Here is a 17363-nt window from a genome sequence, read left to right as displayed (position 1 = left end):
CATCTTGATTATGTGAAGGATCATATTTGAACTTATCCGCTAAGACCTCTCGGAATTGCTCTTCATTTGTTTTTACTTTAAAGGCATCTATTCGCGTTGTTTTTTTAAATATTCTTTTCCTCTCTTCTTTCATGTTAATATTTATTTTTGCTCTAACTATACGATGGTCACTACCCGTTGTTACGTTGTTTATTGTTGTTACGTCTTCGAATATTCTTTTGTTGTTTGAGAGAAAATAGTCTATTTCATTTTTGGTGGTTCCGTTAGGTGCAACCCATGTCCACTTTCTGTTAGGTTTCTTTTTGTAGAAGGTATTCATAATATACATGTTTTCTTGTTCCAGAAATTCCATAAGTTTTTCTCCCCTTGTGTTTCTTGTGCCGAATCCAAAATTTCCAATCTTGTTTTCAGAGTCTTCAATCTTACTTCCAATTTTGGCGTTAAAATCTCCCATTATTATTATTTTGGATTCTCTGTTGGTGTCTATAGCTTTTTTAAGATCTTCGTAAAAAGTATTTATTTCTTCATCAGTTGCCTTTTCAGTTGGAGCATAAACTTGCACAATCTTTAATTTGGTTTTTGGATTTAGTTTTAAAATCATGTATGTAACCCTGTCTGAGATGCTGTCAATTATTTGAATTTGTGATTTTCTCTTCTTGTTGATTAAGAAACCTACTCCACCGTATGTATAGTCTTCATTGCCTTTATAATAGAGCCTGTTGCCTGAATGTAAGTCCACATACCCTTCACCTCTTCTTTTAACTTCTGATAGTCCCATTATATCCCAATTCATATTCCCTAATTCCTCTTCTAGTTCGTAGAGTTTTTCGTCTTTTGCCATGGAACGGATGTTGTAAGTTGCTATATGGAGTTGTTTGTTGTTCTTCTTTTTCAATGTCGACTTGCCTCCCCCAGAATCCTCGAGGCAGACCGTTATTTCGGTGTGGGACTGTGGAATAAACTTCCTACCCACCTGGGGTATCTTCCGTATATCTGTTGAAACCGACATTTTTGATTTGTGGAGGTTTTGGCCATAACCCACCACGCTGGCCAGACGGGTTGGTGGGTGGGAGGGGATATTAGGGAAGGAATTTGGGGTTTGGATAGGATAATACGGAGGTTGGGGCCTGGTTACCTCTAAATAGGAAATGGAGGAAAAAACCAGGAGCTCGCGTGGGCAGGGGCGCTAAATCCCTGAAGTAAGTCTGCTCTCTATCGGGATCATAGAGGGGTACCTACCCGCTACTTCTCAAAATACAAAACATTAATAGATTAAAAAATGTATTAAAAATCCTTTACAAAAAGTATTTACATTAAAAAAACCTTTCGGGCTACATAATAGAACGTTTTCGAAATGACCATGTCATCATCAGTGCTGCATGCGAGGTATACATGCTTGAGCAACTAAAAATGTCTGGGTAAAAACCCTTTAAATGGTATAAAGTTGAAAAGTATGAATAATAATATACAATTAGTAAATGCAGCCAAAGTACTATACAATCAACCCATAACAAAAATGAGGACTGGGAAACGCGTGACAACAGGGTTTGTAACATCAGAGTGGTTGAAGTAAGCATGCTGCTTATCCCGTCCTGTATTTACAATATATCTCTAAAGCACTTCAAAAAGATGGAAACAAAAATGTAGAACATTGGCGATACCATTCATCAACACTATGATATACAGTGATGAGCGCACTAATAACCGGCAAAATAGCACAAAAGATGGAAAACGTATTAAGTTGTGAGATAAAAAGAAATGAAACTAGTCGAGTTGGGAAATTTAGCGATATTAACCAAAGAACAATCAATATATTGATTGTTTCCCACCTTTAGACGTATCGGACGAGTTTAGCAAACTGCCACTGTCACAGTGACAGTTTTAGTTGACATACTTCTCTGATACGTGTAAAGGTAGGAAACAATCAATATATTGATTGTTTTTTGGTTAATATCGCTAAATTTCCCAACTCCACTAGTTTCATTTCTTTTTATCTCACAACTTAATACGTTTTCCATCTTTTGAGCTATTTTGCCGGTTATTAGCACGCTCATCACTGTATACTAGGAGTGGCCAAACTGTGGCTCGCGAGCCACATGTGGCTCTTTGAAGGATTATTTGTGGCTCTCAATAAGTGTACCTGAATAATTACTTTTAATTTTTGTGTTAAATGTCTTAAATTACTGACCAACAAATGTAAAAGACTAAGTGTAAGATCAAGACTTTTAGACAAGGAGACCCTGTGTCACCGTTGCTATTCAATTTGGCCTTAGAATATGTAATAAGTAAAATATCATCTGAGCTGACAGGAGGATTTACGAATCGAGGATTAAAACTATTGTTTTGGCCTTTGCTGATGATCTAGGTGCAGTACTCATTCTACAAGATACGTGAGAGAGGTGTTTTCACAACTCGAGAAAGAGGTAGTCTGGGCCTTCGAATAAATGAAGAGAAGACGAAATACATGCTAGTAACCAAAAATTCAAGACCAAGAGTTAGGCAGAACTTAATTATTAATGACCACAACTTCGAAGTTGTAAAAGAGTGTAAATATCTAGGGTCGGTAATCACAGATGACAACCACATATAAAAAAAAAGGTCTCAACAAGGATAGCTGTGTGAAATGGAGCATTAGTCTCTATTCATTAGCCTCTATTCTATTCTAGAAGCCTATATACTCCATCTAAGTTGCTAAAACGACAATCTAAATTAAGATTGTGCATACCAACTATTCGCCCAATTATTACATATATGGAAGTGAAGCATGGACTCTACATTAGCCAAAAATAAATATGGTGCTGTTTTTTGAAAGGAATGTTCTCAAAATAATATTTGGCCCTCAAAGAGATGAATTGACCGCACTCAAAAAGATTGGTGAAGGTGCCGCACAGCTGAATTGGTGACAGTGTACTAAAAACATCGTCAGACATAATATAAAAGCTAACCGGATAAGATGGGCAAGTCATATGGTAAAATCAGAGGAAACCAGAGTGTTAAAAACAGTGTTTTTTATAGACCAGAGGGTAGAAGATCAGTAGGTCGTTCCAGACAAAGATGGAAGGATGATGAAGAATCGAAGTATCCTGAAATAGTAAAGGCTGCTTGTAGAATTATTTGCATTATTTGAAACAACGATGTGAACCATTTTATTTCAACTTAAAATTCGTGAAATCGAAACACTGAGACAAAAATTTATTACCTGCCTTTTTTACACTTTTTAAATACATAGTTTGATTGCGGCTCGCGGAAAATTTCAAATTTTGAAAAATGGCTCGGACTATCAAGGAGCTTGGCCACCCCTGAATGTATACGCTCAACTTGCAGTTCAAGTAACAGTAGCTCAAGATTATGGCGATTTGAAGTATATGGTCAAAAATTAATGAAAGAGTACGATAGTATGGGGTGTAGATGTCAATCAAAGGAAAACATAATACTTGTTCATTGGAGAACAACAAAAATATCTCTTATTATATTATGACAGATTATGAATACAAATATCTATTATAGGTATCAATATTTCGTATAATGGAACATTAGACAAAGCCATAAGAAAAATAAATACGATAGATAGAAACCATTACAATGTTACAGTATTTTATGGGACCAACTCATCAGCAAAGAAAATAAAAAGAGGATATATTATGAGACTATAGAGAATCTAGAGACTATAGAGACTATCACTCTATACAGCTCTGAGGTATGGTCACTGAAAGAAAGAACATTGGCACCACTTAGAGAAACGGAAATGGATTTTTGGAGAAGAGCGCCAGGAAGATCTAGAAGAGAAATGATTATCAACGAACGTATTAGAGAAATAATGGGACTCAAACGAACAATCACAGATAACTTAATCAACAAAACAGATTACGAATATAAATATACAAAAAGTGGAGGAACAACGAATACCAAATGTACTAAAATGATAACCAGAAGCACAGGCGTAGCCAGGTTTTAGTTTCGGAGGTGGTTCAAAAAAGTAAAACGAATAAAACTACATAAAATAACCTTTATATTCATAATAAAAATTTGAAATATGTTAATATCGTTAACTTTTCAGGGAGGGTTTGAACCCCCAAAACCTTTTCTGGCTACGCCCGTGACCAGAAGGCAAAAGAAAACAAGGTAGACCGAGAACAAGTTGTAGAGATGGCATAGACAAAGGGTTGAGATAAAGAAACATAAAAGAGGACCTATGGAAAAACTGGACGACGCGACGACGTGGCGATTGGAAGAAAAATTGATATATCGGATATTTCGGCTTCTTCACGCATCCGTCTATCAGTTACTTCCCATACCATATTTTCGTGGTGCGACTAAGTAGTTCTATGGTTCTCTAAAAATTGTGCATGGTTGCATATCTCAATATTTCCCTTGCTTTTGTAAATAGTTACTAATATTATACTACTTCTCCATTCGTTTAGCATTATACCTCTATAGTTTTACGGCCATCTTTTTTATCTGTGGAATAACGCATCTATTGGCCATGTTTCAGTATTAAAAATTGAAGTAATTTACTAATTACAGAAGTAATTACTAAAGTTATTAACCGTCTATTATCAATTGAATGATTTTCATTCTCTAATTGTTACTGTATTGGCGGTTATTTGACCTTGTCTCTTTCTATAGGTACACAACCTTAATACGCACCAAGAAATCATAATAATGCTATTTAAAATTGACCACTTGCGTCATTTCGTATATAACTTGCGAAATAAGGATACTTCCTTGACATTATTGTTGCCAAATTGTAATGGATATCTATTAAATGTTATATCTAATTTATTTATATTATGTATTTCATGACCTTGTCCACCAAAACTGTGGTCGCTAGATTTATTATCATCGTCTGTTTTTTATAGCCTAAGATCTTCAGTTGATTGTTTCAAAACTAGTTTTTTACGGTTTTTGTAATTTATTACCTATCAAAACTAAAACAAAGGATATCTGCACAAAAACGTTATAGTATCTTTTTCTTTTTGAAGTCACTTAAATCATCTCGATCTGTATCAACTTGATTGGCACAATATTTGATACTTTTGATATAAGTCTCTCCTGATTTATTCTATTCTTATATTCTATATTAGGCCAGGGTAATAAGACAAAAATATACCCTGTTCGTGACACTTTAACAGCTAGGGTACTAGAGCGTTTTTTCGACAGGTAATATCTATACGAACAAATTATAACTATTTCCTGCGTAGGATCTGGCGGCCATTTTTATTTATAAACAATTAACTGTCAAAAATGGCATTTTTCCCTTTTTTTTCAAATCAATGGAAAACAGTGAAACTTATGATTTTTTTAGTACAAATATCTTTGAGACTATGGAAAAAGCTTTAAAATCACATATTACAAAGTTTCATATACCTACTTATTGTTAATATAATTGCTAAAAAAGGTCGGAATTGCAAAAAAAATTATTTTCGCAATAACTGTTGTAAAAATTAGTAAATTTTTGTCAAATGAGGGTTCTTTGGTGCTGAATATGTGATAAAAATTTCAAATCGATTCATTCAATTGTTTAAATTTTATTCGAATTGTTTATCTCAGAGAGCATTTTTTTTGCAATAACATAAGTCAGAAAAAAATGACGTTAGAACCATTCCACAGGTGTCAAATAGAAGAGCATGAGCTATATTTTCAACTTGGTTTAAAAAAAGTGAATAAAAAATGCATTTATTAGTAATAAATAATTATGCAAAAGTATCGTAAATCTTTCCTTATAAACTTTTTTAATAACTTTTTCTAAAAAAATTAACTTTTCCGCAAATCGCCAGGAAATTTTGACATTCCTGTCAAAATTTCTTGAAGAAAAAGTCAGGACTTCCTTACTGTAAGGAAATGTCATTTCCTTACTGTAAGGAAATGATATTTCCGTACAGTTGTTAGTGTTCTACATAAATGATAGAAAACACATTGCTTATAAGGAATTAATTTATATTTTGAAAACATCAAGTCATTGCTGAATACATTTTTAAGATCAATTTGTTATATTTACAGTAATTTGACAACATTTATAACGTGTGATCCAAAATTATTGTCACCATAGGTGGCTCTGAACGACAGAGATAGCTATACAGTGCATGTCTATTCTTAATTCAGATATATTTACCAGTTTACGTCAACTTTGCAGTGTACGTCAACTTCAAGAAAAGTTAGGTTATGTAGAGATGTTAGTTGTTTGATTTTATTTATTATTGTTACTTATAATTTTGTTAATTCTTTTTATTTTTGATTAAAGTTCTGTGTTAAAGGTTTTGACTGATTTTTTATGTTTTATAATGTTAATCAAAATTAATTGATAACCCAATGATATAAATTCAGATTAAAAGAGGACATACGTAATTTTTTGTACGGCTAGCTTTGATCCCAATAATTTTGGATCGCTCGTTATATTTATATTAATACATAATGTTGAAGATTTCATCTTTAAACAAAGGTCTAGGAAGTATGCCATTACAACATTTTCTGAGAAAGAACTCGTATTTTTACTCATGCGATAATCCATAAAACGTCTGTATGCATTTTCGTACTTTTCTCTTGATTTCTTTGGCAATAATTATAATGAAGCAGTATTCACTGCCTCAACCAGCTCTGGAGGAGTCCCAGGAATGGAAATTTCATCATCACTTATCATTTTACTTTCGAGAACACCAGCAATTAAATTTATAAGCGTCAAGTTTGACAATTCAACCTCAATACGTTTCCATAGTAACCCAAGTAATTTTATTAGGAATTTCAAAGCACCATTTATTTGGGAATAAAATTATCGCGTTTTTTTTAAATCAATCAATATCTGTCGAATTTTAAACGATTTGCGGAAAAATAGTATGTTTACCTCGTAGGAAAAGACACATTCCTGGACTATGTGTTGCTAAGTCTCGGCTTGCGCCTCGACTTAGCAATCTTCACAGTCGTCCAGGAATGTTAAGCTTTTCCAACCCGGTAAACAATGTACTATTTTTACCCTGTTTTAAGTGCACAACTACCAAGTAATGTTATTTATATCATAATTGATAAAAAATTGTAATAAATATATATAATTTCTTGTATAACAAAATAAAAAGTTTATAAGGAAAGATTTACGATACTTTTGCATAATTATTTATTACTAATAAATGCATTTTTTATTCGCTTTTTTTAAACCAAGTTGAAAATACAGCTCATGCTCTTTCATTTGACATCTATGGAATGGTTCTAACGTCATTTTTTTCTGACTTATGTTATTGCAAAAAAAATGCTTTCTGGGATAAACAATTTGAATAAAATTTAAACAATTGAATGAATCGCTTTGAAATTTTTATCACTTATTAAGCACCAAAGAACCTTCATATGACAAAAATTTCAAAGCTGTACATTAATTTTTACAATAGATATTGCGAAATTAATTTTTTTTACAATTTCGACCTTTTTTCGCAATTATATTAACAATTAATGAGTATAACAAACTTTGTAATACGTCATTTTAAAGCTTTTCCCATAATCTCAAAGATATTTGTACTAAAAAACCATTAGTTTCACTATTTTCCATTGATTTGAAAAAAAAAGGGAAAAATGCCATTTTTTGACACTTAATTGTTTATAAATAAAAATGGCCGCCAGATCCTACGCAGGAAATAGTTACAATTTGCTCTTATAGGTATTACCTGTCGAAAAAACGCATCAGTACCCTGGCTGCTCGAGTGTCATGGGAAAAACCTTATTACCCTGGACTATATGCTCATAGCTGAATGTTCCTATTGATAGTCTACAATGCACTTACTTTACCAAGGAATAGGAACTACAACTTTAAAGGGGTTTTATTGTTTCATATGGACAGTGGTCCCCAAATATGAAAAGTGTTTTTATGTCCCCCATGTTTATTTTAATAAGTTACAGGGGTGAAAAAAAAAAGAGAAAATTTAGTGTGATTTTTAGTTTCAAATATCTTATTCAAAAGAAACTTTTTGTTTATTCTAAGGGACTTTCAGCCCTCGGTAATAATGTAATCTTTCATTCTGCGTTTAAATTTTTGAAAAATATTTATTAGTTTTCTCAGGATTCGAAAAATATGAATGCATTTAAAAAGCATTGCAGCCGAAATATTGCGCCTACGCCCTTAACGTTGTAGTAACTTTTAACTTTTAGTTGTATGTTATTATTTCTTTGGACATAATGAAATTAAATTTTTAAGTGCCTTTCATACTACCCAAAGAAACACCTGCACGGACCATGAGTCACATACTGGATTATCACAAAAATAACTTTCTTGTGCACAATGTTGTTAATTTTACTTACGTGTCTTTTGAATTTGTTATTCGATACCGGATTCAATTCTTGTTCAGTGTGGTGTGACCCTGTCTGGTCAGCAAACTTGAGAGGTGCTGTTTAATATGTATACAATTGTGGGGTCAAGTAGTGCAAAATAGTTTTTTGTGCTTGTGCAATACGTGATTATAATGATCATGAACTCAATAAAATACAAAACGCTAAAATGAAGTCAACTTTTAAGTAATCATTATGTAAATGCTCTCACAGACGCCACCTGCAAGTTGAGACTTTTGAAATGTGGCTTTATCGTTGAATCCTGAAGATATCTTATACAACCCCATTACTAATCAGGGTGTTTTGCTGAGAATGCAAAAAGAAAAATAGCTGTTAATTACAATCAAAACAGCCAAAATCGAATACCTCGGTCACATCATGAGGAACAGTGAAAGATATGGACTGCTGCAACTAATCTTGCAAGGAAAATTAGAAGGAAAGCGAGGACCAGGAAAGCGAAGGATTTCCTAGCTGAAAAATCTGCGACCGTGGTTTAACACAACAACCACAAAGAGCAGCAGTGCGCAAAGTACAGATTGCCATGATGGTCGCCAACATCCGGAACGGATAGGCACTACAAGAAGAAGAAGATATAAATGCAGTATCTATTCAGTAACGGTCAACAGAGCTAGAATTACCATTGAGTAGATATGAACTTTGTATGCATGCAATGGGTACATGAAACACATTTGTAAAAATGGGATCATTCAGCATCTTCTTCTTCTTCATGTGCCTTGTCCGTTGCGGACGTTGGCTATCATCATAGCAATTTTCATTTTGTTTGCGGCGTTTCTGAATAACTCGATCGATGTTAATCGAAACCATTGGCGTAAGTTTTGAAGCCATGAGTGTCTTCTTCTTCCAGGTCCGCGTTTGCATGCAGAATCAAATATCAGAATATCTGTAATGAGTGCTAACGTGCCTTCGGGAGATGACACCATAAGAAGAATAAAAATGACCGTTATGCGCCATATAGCGACCCCATGATGTATCAGTACTTTCGTCAATTATAAAATACATAAATCGAGTTATCGGCAACAATTTTTCGAATTTTTTTCATTGCAGTAAATTTCGATATAATTGTTTTTAAGGTATCTACATAAGGTCTACGGACGGGTCTAAAACTGCAGACGGTTCGGGCGCAGGAATATTCTATAGTGGTGGAAATTTCAACATTTCTATTCCACTGGGAGAATGTACCTCCGTATTTCAGACAGAGATTTTTGCAATCTTGCAGTGTGCAAGAGAAAACAACCTGAGGGCATTCGAACTGCAGCGGGTTAACATATGCACAGATAGCCAAGCAGCCATTGGGGCTCTTATAAGCCCTAAGGTGAACTCTAGGCTGGTGTGGGAATGTCGACAAGAACTTGATAGACTGGCACAACATAACAGTGTTATACTGGTATGGGTTCCAGGTCATCGGGGCATATACGGCAATGAAAGAGCTGATGCACTTGCCAAGAGAGCATCAGCTACAAAATACCTGGGTCCAGAGCCGGCCGTGGGAGTGCCAAAAAGCACCGTCCGCGAACGAAAAAAAGCCTGGATCCGAAGCCAACACAACTCACACTGGGAGAGTGTACCCGGTCAAACACATGGCAAGATGTATATCGGACGGACATGTGCTAGTAGAGCTGAGTTACTGCTGAAAACAAGCAGGAATCAGCTCAGAGTCATAACAGGTTTCCTCACTGGACATGCGCCAGTTAAGGGTCACCTGCATACAATGGGGCTGTTTCATGGAGACTTGAGCTGCAGACTCTGTAACAGAGAACCTGAAACAGTCAACCATATTTTGCATGACTGTGAGGCATTGGATCGGAGGCGGCAAACACTTTTCGGGGACATCGAAATGACTCCAAAATTATATGGCACCCACCCACTAGACCTGTACAAGCTGGTACAGGGTTCCAGAATTCTGGAATGGGTTTCATAAACAATGGAAGATGTACAATAAGCCAAGTGGCTGCAGTACAACCGGTTCACAACAGACGGCTTCCAGGAAAAAAAAAAAAGGTATCTACATTCATCAGGAATGTTAAATTTACAATATTTCTGCAAAAATTAGGTAAACGTGACATTGTTTACTTTTGTTTAGTCCCTAGAACTGCACCATTGTCAATTGCCATTTTGAATTTAGAGCAAGCTCAACAAAACGCGTTTCCTATATTCAGCATCAATTCAGGATATCGCTGAATACAAGCACTTAGTTTTTACATCGCGATATAAACAAATTAACGAAGGCACAGGTTACGTAATAAAATTATACTATACATAATTGCATTTTTAAAATTTTCCTATATACATACGGTGACCATATCTTTTTAAAGAAAAAAAAGTACAAAAAACAACAAAAATGTATTAAAAACGCAAAATGTATCTGTTTATTGGACAAACAACTTTTTGCCAGTAAAAATAAATAAACATAAAAAATTATATCAATTAAACTAAAAATAACACATTATATTAACTTTAAAAAAGTTAGAAGACTGTAATTAAAAGTTTTTAGATGAGGGACCTGGAATAGCTTCATCTTCTTCCGATTTTTGTACCATTCATATTTTTCTGAACTTAAAATTAATTTAAGAAGGACCTGCTTCGACTGAAGTAAATGAAATATTTCATTACAAGTCTCATCAAAACTTGTGTACTCCTACATCACTGCCTTGAGAGTAGAAATGGACATTTGTAACTTTCCCGACGTCCAATAATTATTTATTACAGCAAATAAACGCTCGATAGCTGCACTAGTACCCGGAAGACAAAAAATAAATTTGCATAATATTTGTAAGTTTTTCATTTTGAATTGATCTACACACTTAAAAACTTCAAGCCATCGATCCTGACTATTTTTTTCTTATCTGTTCCACCATTGATTATAAAACACCCACTCTAGTTATTAATCAATTGTTCCACTCAGCAATTTTTTGACTTGTAGCCACATCTTTCAAAATTCCCAGTTCGTCAAAGAGTTGATCTTCATTTAAAACGGTTGCCTTGATATACAGTTTAAAAGCTTCGAAAGAATAGCAAACATCGTTCCATGTTATTTCATTTCTAGACATATCCATTTGAAAAGTTTCAACTCATGAAGATTTTGTACTCCAGTTTTCTAGGTAGGTTACACATTTTGTGTAAAAATGTCTCACTTGTGTACTGAAGTTTTCAGTAGCGGCTTGTCCGTCTTCAAGTTTATCAAGACATTCTCTCACTTTAAGCGGCAAAAATAATGCGTCCAACCGATGCGATGTTGTAATTTGTTTTTAAGAATAAAGTATTCTTGGGCAGCATCTGCCGCATTTATTTTACCACCTTCTACTTTCAGAATGGCTTCATGAAACTGAGACGCCACATTATGAACGAGCCACATCCACATCTCTGAAATGAGATCAATAAAAAATTGTCCCAAAATTGTGGGACAATTTTCAGATCATAGGAAATAAGCTTTAAGTGGTTCAAATATTTGTAAAATCCGTTCAATTGCAGGCATCATGTTTAGAAATCGTGTTTTTGAAAATGATAACATTTTTTTGTATTCATAATTGACCGATTCACAAAATGACTTTAGTTTATCAACTCTAACAGTGTAAATATAGAAATGCTTATAAATTTTCACTGTTATGACTTCGATATAAATTGGTAAAACATTAGTAGCACGTTGAATACAATAATTGTTGAATATGTGAGCAATACATCCAATACCGATTAAAGGTTTCCCGTAAGAATTAGTCAATTTAGTAAATAAATTATTAATATCTTGTCTTTTAATTCCACCAAAATTAGTATTTGTGTTATTGTTATCTGTTGTAATTTAAGTAAACATGCCAAATATAAACAACTGAGAACAGTACACAAAGATATTTGTTTAAAAATATTAAAAGATACAAATATTAATTTTTTTAGAAAAAATAAGTACATTTTCGTGTCCTTAGAAAGGTTTTAAAGTACATTAGGACAATATTTAAAAATAAGTACTGTCCTACTTAAATAAGTACAGATGGTCACCGTATATATACACACGTTTACACTATTTGCCGCGAAAACCATAAATGAAACTAATGTAAATTTCGGAGATTCGTACAGCCTACTTATTCCTAAAAGCTTCACCGTCATTTCTATCCCTATTGGATTTCTGAAAAACCCGTCCCACTAAAAGTGTTTATGCATATTTCATTTTGTGTGTACTTTAGGGTTGTTAATTGTTTATTAGTTTACCTAAAACCTTTTATTTTAATAGCCGGTACGCCCAAAATCGTTCATCAAAGAAACAGCTTTTATTACACGGGGAATTTGAATGAACAATTTTGAGTAAAGGTCGACACATTCAGAAAATATTGCCATTATACAGTTTTTATATAAAAATATGCAAATATATGCAATTTCTTGTAAAAATATGAAGTTTATGCAAAATATGCCAGATATGCAACAAATGCATTTTGCATATTTGTGTTGCGGTCTCTATATATAGGGTTACCATAATTTATTAAGGCCAAATCCGGACAGGGGTAGTCCAAGGAAAAAAACATATCCTTGCCCTTGCCTTTTGACACCCCCAAAATTAGTATTGGTATCATCAGCACAAAGGCAAACTACTTTTGAATAAATAGAGTACTTTTTAATACATTTTAAAACATGTTCTACTAAAAGATTAGACGTTTCACCCGGAAGTTCATCAAAAAATAAAAGTTTCACGTTGACACCTTCATTTTGTTTAAAATAACGAACATATACCGGAGTCAGTTTGATTTCGTTTCTGTTTGAACTATCAATTATAATTGTAACCGTAATAAAATTTGCATCTTTGAGATCTTCGAGTAATTTGTTAAATATGTTTTTTTAAATGTTTTTTTTTAGTAAAGAAAAAAATCCGGACATGTCTTTCAAATCCGGACTGTCCGGACGAAATCCGGACGTATGGTAACCCTATCTATATATGAAGTAATTCTTTCAATCATTTTATTAAACTTTTACAGTTAATCGTTTTAAAATAGTATTTATTCAAAACACTCTATAGTAAGTTGAACATTTCATTGTACACTTCACGTAATCTACTTTAGAAGTAAAAACAGTTTCTTCTTAAGTAAACAAAAGAAAAAGTTGAAGGTTAAAATCCTTCTCTCGCAATTACGGCAAGGTTAAATAAGAGCAGAACGATACCTTCTGCATAAAACATACGTGATAGTCGTTGCATAAGGCCCATTTTCCTGCGATGTGGTATACTCTTCCGGAGTTTTACGCTGCATTGAAACAGACAATGAAAGGAAGGAAACATATAGTTTGTTACGTTAGAGATTTTTTTCAAGCTGTATTTTATACGAAGGTGGCGTGTCTTCAAGGAACACAGTGGTGGTACAAGAAAATCTCAGTAAGTACGGCACCCAAGTACTAATTATTCATGTGTCACAGTAGTACTACTCGAAAAATATTCCGATTTTCGTCAGTCAACTAGTAATTCAGAGAAATAAGGAAAACAAATATCCTGTTGGTGACACAACCCCCTCCAGGCGGAAACCAAATTTTTTGAGTAGTATGGACATCTATATTAATAACCTATACGTTTCCTGCAGCCGATTTTGATGATATACATAGTTATAAACAAATGAAGATCAAAAAACGGTAAATTTTTGCTTTTTTCGTCTATAACCAAAAAGTTAAGTATTTTAAACAAATTTGAGTGAGAAACTGATAAATCGTATAAAAAACTTCAATATGGCGTTCACTGAATATGTGTATCCTTATGGGTTGCTTAGAAAATTGCAAAATAAATCATACATTTTGAGTTTTTATAAATATTCATAAGTTATGTAAAAATTAACTTAGAACGTTCTTATTACACGGAATGCTGAGACTTCTGGTGCTTAAATCATACCCTAAATTTCAAAGCAATTGGTCAAATAATTTGAAAGGTATTTAATTTGTTTATCCCAAATTAATTTTTTTTGCATCACTATAAGTCAGAAAATGATGAAGTTACACTAATACTTTGGATAGTTTATGAAAGAAGAAGATTTATACTATTAACTTAATTAAAAAAAAAAATTACAAAAAATAATTCTAAATACTGCAAAATTATTTTGCAAAAACATGTGAATTAAAAAATGGGGGGGCTAACTTCGTCCCTAATTGTCCTAGGACAATTGTTTTTCTTTCTAAATGTGTATAAAAATTCATTCTTTCCAAATATGAAAAAATAATTTTCCTACGGGTAACGGTTAAAAAGTTATTCTAATTGTTTATAAGTAAGCAAAAAATCGACGTGTTTTTGCAAAATAATTTTACACTGATTAAAATTACTTTTTGTAATTTTTTTTAATTAAGTCAATAGTATAAACGTTCTTCTTCCGTAAACTGTCAGAAGTCTTATTGTAACCTCATAATTTTTTGACTTAGAGTGTTGCAAAAAAAATGAATTTGGGATAAACAAATTAAATAACTTTTAAACTATTTGACCAATTGCTTTGAAATTTAAAATATAATTTAAGCACCAGAAGTCTCAGCGATTCGTGTAATAAGAAGGTTCTCAGTTAATTTTTACATAAGTTACGAATATTTATAAAAACTCAAAATTTATTATTTATTTTGCAATTTTCTAAGCAACCAATAAGGAAAGACATATTCAGCGAACGCCATATTGAAATTTTTTAGACGATTTATGAGATTCTTACTCTCAAATTTCTTTAAAATGCTTAACTTTTTGGTTATAGACGAAAAAAGCGAAAATTTACCGTTTTTTGATCTTCATTTACCGTTTTCTGATCTTCATTATAACTATGTATATCATCAAAATCGGCTGCAGGAAACATAAAGGTTATTAATATAGGTGTCTATACTACCCAAAAAATTTGGTTTCGGCCTGGAGGGGGATGTGTCACGAGAAAAATCTTATTTCTCTGGACTATAATAGCGAAAATTCTATTTTGTTACATTGCCAAAAATAACATTTAGGTACCGCTAAAAATTATTTGGCAAAATGCTAGTGGTAGCGTTAATTAAATCAGATAGGATTTCTTAAAACTGTAATCTTCTATTAAAATCATCGTCAGGTAGTTCTTGAGTTGCATTCTTTAAGATGAAGAAACTGTTAGGTGGAAACAGTATTACTTTAAGTCTGATTAGTGAGATGTTTTGTGTTCTCTACTCTTTTGTGTGTTGTCGAAGGTTGGACTTTAACTGATACACTTCTCAAGAAACTGGAAGCCTGCGAAATCTGGGTGTATCGGAGAATCCTACTAACAAGTTGGGTGGATAGAGTTCGTATTGAAGTTGTTTTGCATCGTATGGGAAAGTTACGGAAGTCGTCAGGACAGTTAAATATCGCAAGACGCAAACTTGAATATTTTTTCAATGTGATCCGACACCCAGAATAATTTACTCCATTTAATAATACAAGGAAAGGTGGGCGGAAGAAGTGTGCCAGGTCGAAAAAGAACATAATGGCTTAGAAACCTGAGATAATGATTCAACAGATCCTCTGCATCCCTTTTCCGAGCTGCCGTCAACAAAATTACTATAGCTAATTTGATGGAAAACGCTCGATATTCGAGCACGGCACATGAAGAAGAAGAAGCATATGGATGGTGGCTGTCTTCCTCCATAATAGAAATGTTTTTAATAGTGCTACCTGGAAAATGATCGTCAAACTACTAAGCGACTTAAGGATATCTTTATGTTGTGCTGGGGACTATGTTGTGTACGTGTACAAGTGAGAGTTTGGAAGCAGACCTGGGCATTGGTACACAGACAATAGCTTATGCGGATATTACAATATACGGTTAGAAATCTTTACATTTTGGTTCTTGTTGTTGGTATTTTCGTATTTCTTGTGGCCTAACCGTTTTATCACAATACTTTTCTTGACGATTCTCCTCTTCTTCGCAATATTCAGATCAAACAGGAGGAATAAAAAGCTGAACGGATCATCCTACTCGAATATGTAAATTGCTCTATCTCTATTTTACCCATCTTTGTTTCTTTTTTCTGCGTCAATATCTACTACTATCTTATTTGATACAGTTTTGTATAAAATGATCATTTACCTTCTTCAGATTTAGATGAGACTCCACTGGTTATAACCATCCTCCTCTGCTTCTTCAAGCAGAAAGTGAATTACAGATTTACGTATGATTTTCTTTGAGGTGGTTATTACGTATTATTCACCTACTTATTATATTATTTCAGGTCTGCTTATTTTTCAGGAATGTGCAGGCCGCATTACAAATAAGTTAGATAATTCGAGAATATTGAATATGTTTTGGTAGTACCACATAGCCCCTGCCAAGGACAAAAGTTTAGGAAAGCGTTTGCATAGAGAATAGGGAACTTGCACTAAAAAATTTTTTTGCATAAAATTGTTAATTTATGTTTAAAAATGTTATATTCAAAATATTACGTCTTAACAATGAATAGTGTACGTACAACATCTGATCAAAGTTCCGCGCCTAAAATTTCCGTTTCAAACAACTTCAAAAGCGCGAGCTTGGGTCTGACGTCACAGGCCACATTTATCGTTTTCGCCCGTTTGCTTTGAATGCAGTTTGCCATTGCCAGTTGTGCGTGTCGAATAACTGTGACGTTTGCTCGGTATTTATGTTATTGTATTTAGTGTAGTTTAGTGTATTTAGTGTGTAATATACTTTATCAAAATGGAAAACAAATCTGCGCAATATAAGTACTGTATAGTGCCTGGATGCACCTGGATGCATCAAAAAGTTCTTTTTTATGAAATTACTTTTGTCGTTTCTTGTGTTGAAAAAAGAAACAAGTAACTTAAAAATAAACAAAACTTAGTAATAAAAGTAAGAGTAACTAAAAAGTATTGGTGCTACTATAGTATGCGGTCTACAGTCATGTTTCTACTATAGCTTGCGGTCTACCGAGGGATGCTGTGTGAGTACATATAAGCTGAGATGATAAAGATATTAACTTGTAAAATTACAATAATGATGCTTCTTATTTATGCGTATTATTAACTTTGTAAAGAAGGGTTTTGTTGGCTATCGGTACGTCTGCTAATCACCATAATCTTTTCTCAGAAGGCTTTGAACACAATAATGAAA

At 33.5% G+C, this 17363-nt stretch overlaps 2 protein-coding genes across 4 annotated transcripts in view; both read left to right on the top strand.

Moving 5' to 3' along the window:
* LOC114326599 (bicaudal D-related protein homolog) overlaps nucleotides 1–17363 on the top strand; it is a 198324-nt gene that overhangs the window by 69732 nt on the left and 111229 nt on the right. The gene's annotated exons all lie outside the window — the stretch shown is intronic.
* LOC114326594 (uncharacterized) overlaps nucleotides 16715–17363 on the top strand; it is a 363687-nt gene continuing 363038 nt past the window's right edge. Inside the window, exon 1 of the mRNA XM_050647767.1 lies at nucleotides 16715–17193. The gene's annotated coding sequence lies outside the window, so the exon portion shown is untranslated. The remainder of the gene's footprint in view (nucleotides 17194–17363) is intronic.

This window comes from Diabrotica virgifera, chromosome 3, assembly GCF_917563875.1.
Source record: "Diabrotica virgifera virgifera chromosome 3, PGI_DIABVI_V3a".
NCBI classification, from domain to species: domain Eukaryota; kingdom Metazoa; phylum Arthropoda; class Insecta; order Coleoptera; family Chrysomelidae; genus Diabrotica; species Diabrotica virgifera.
The sequence above is the reverse complement of the archived record's forward strand: the minus strand, read 5'-3'. Positions and strand labels throughout refer to the sequence as shown.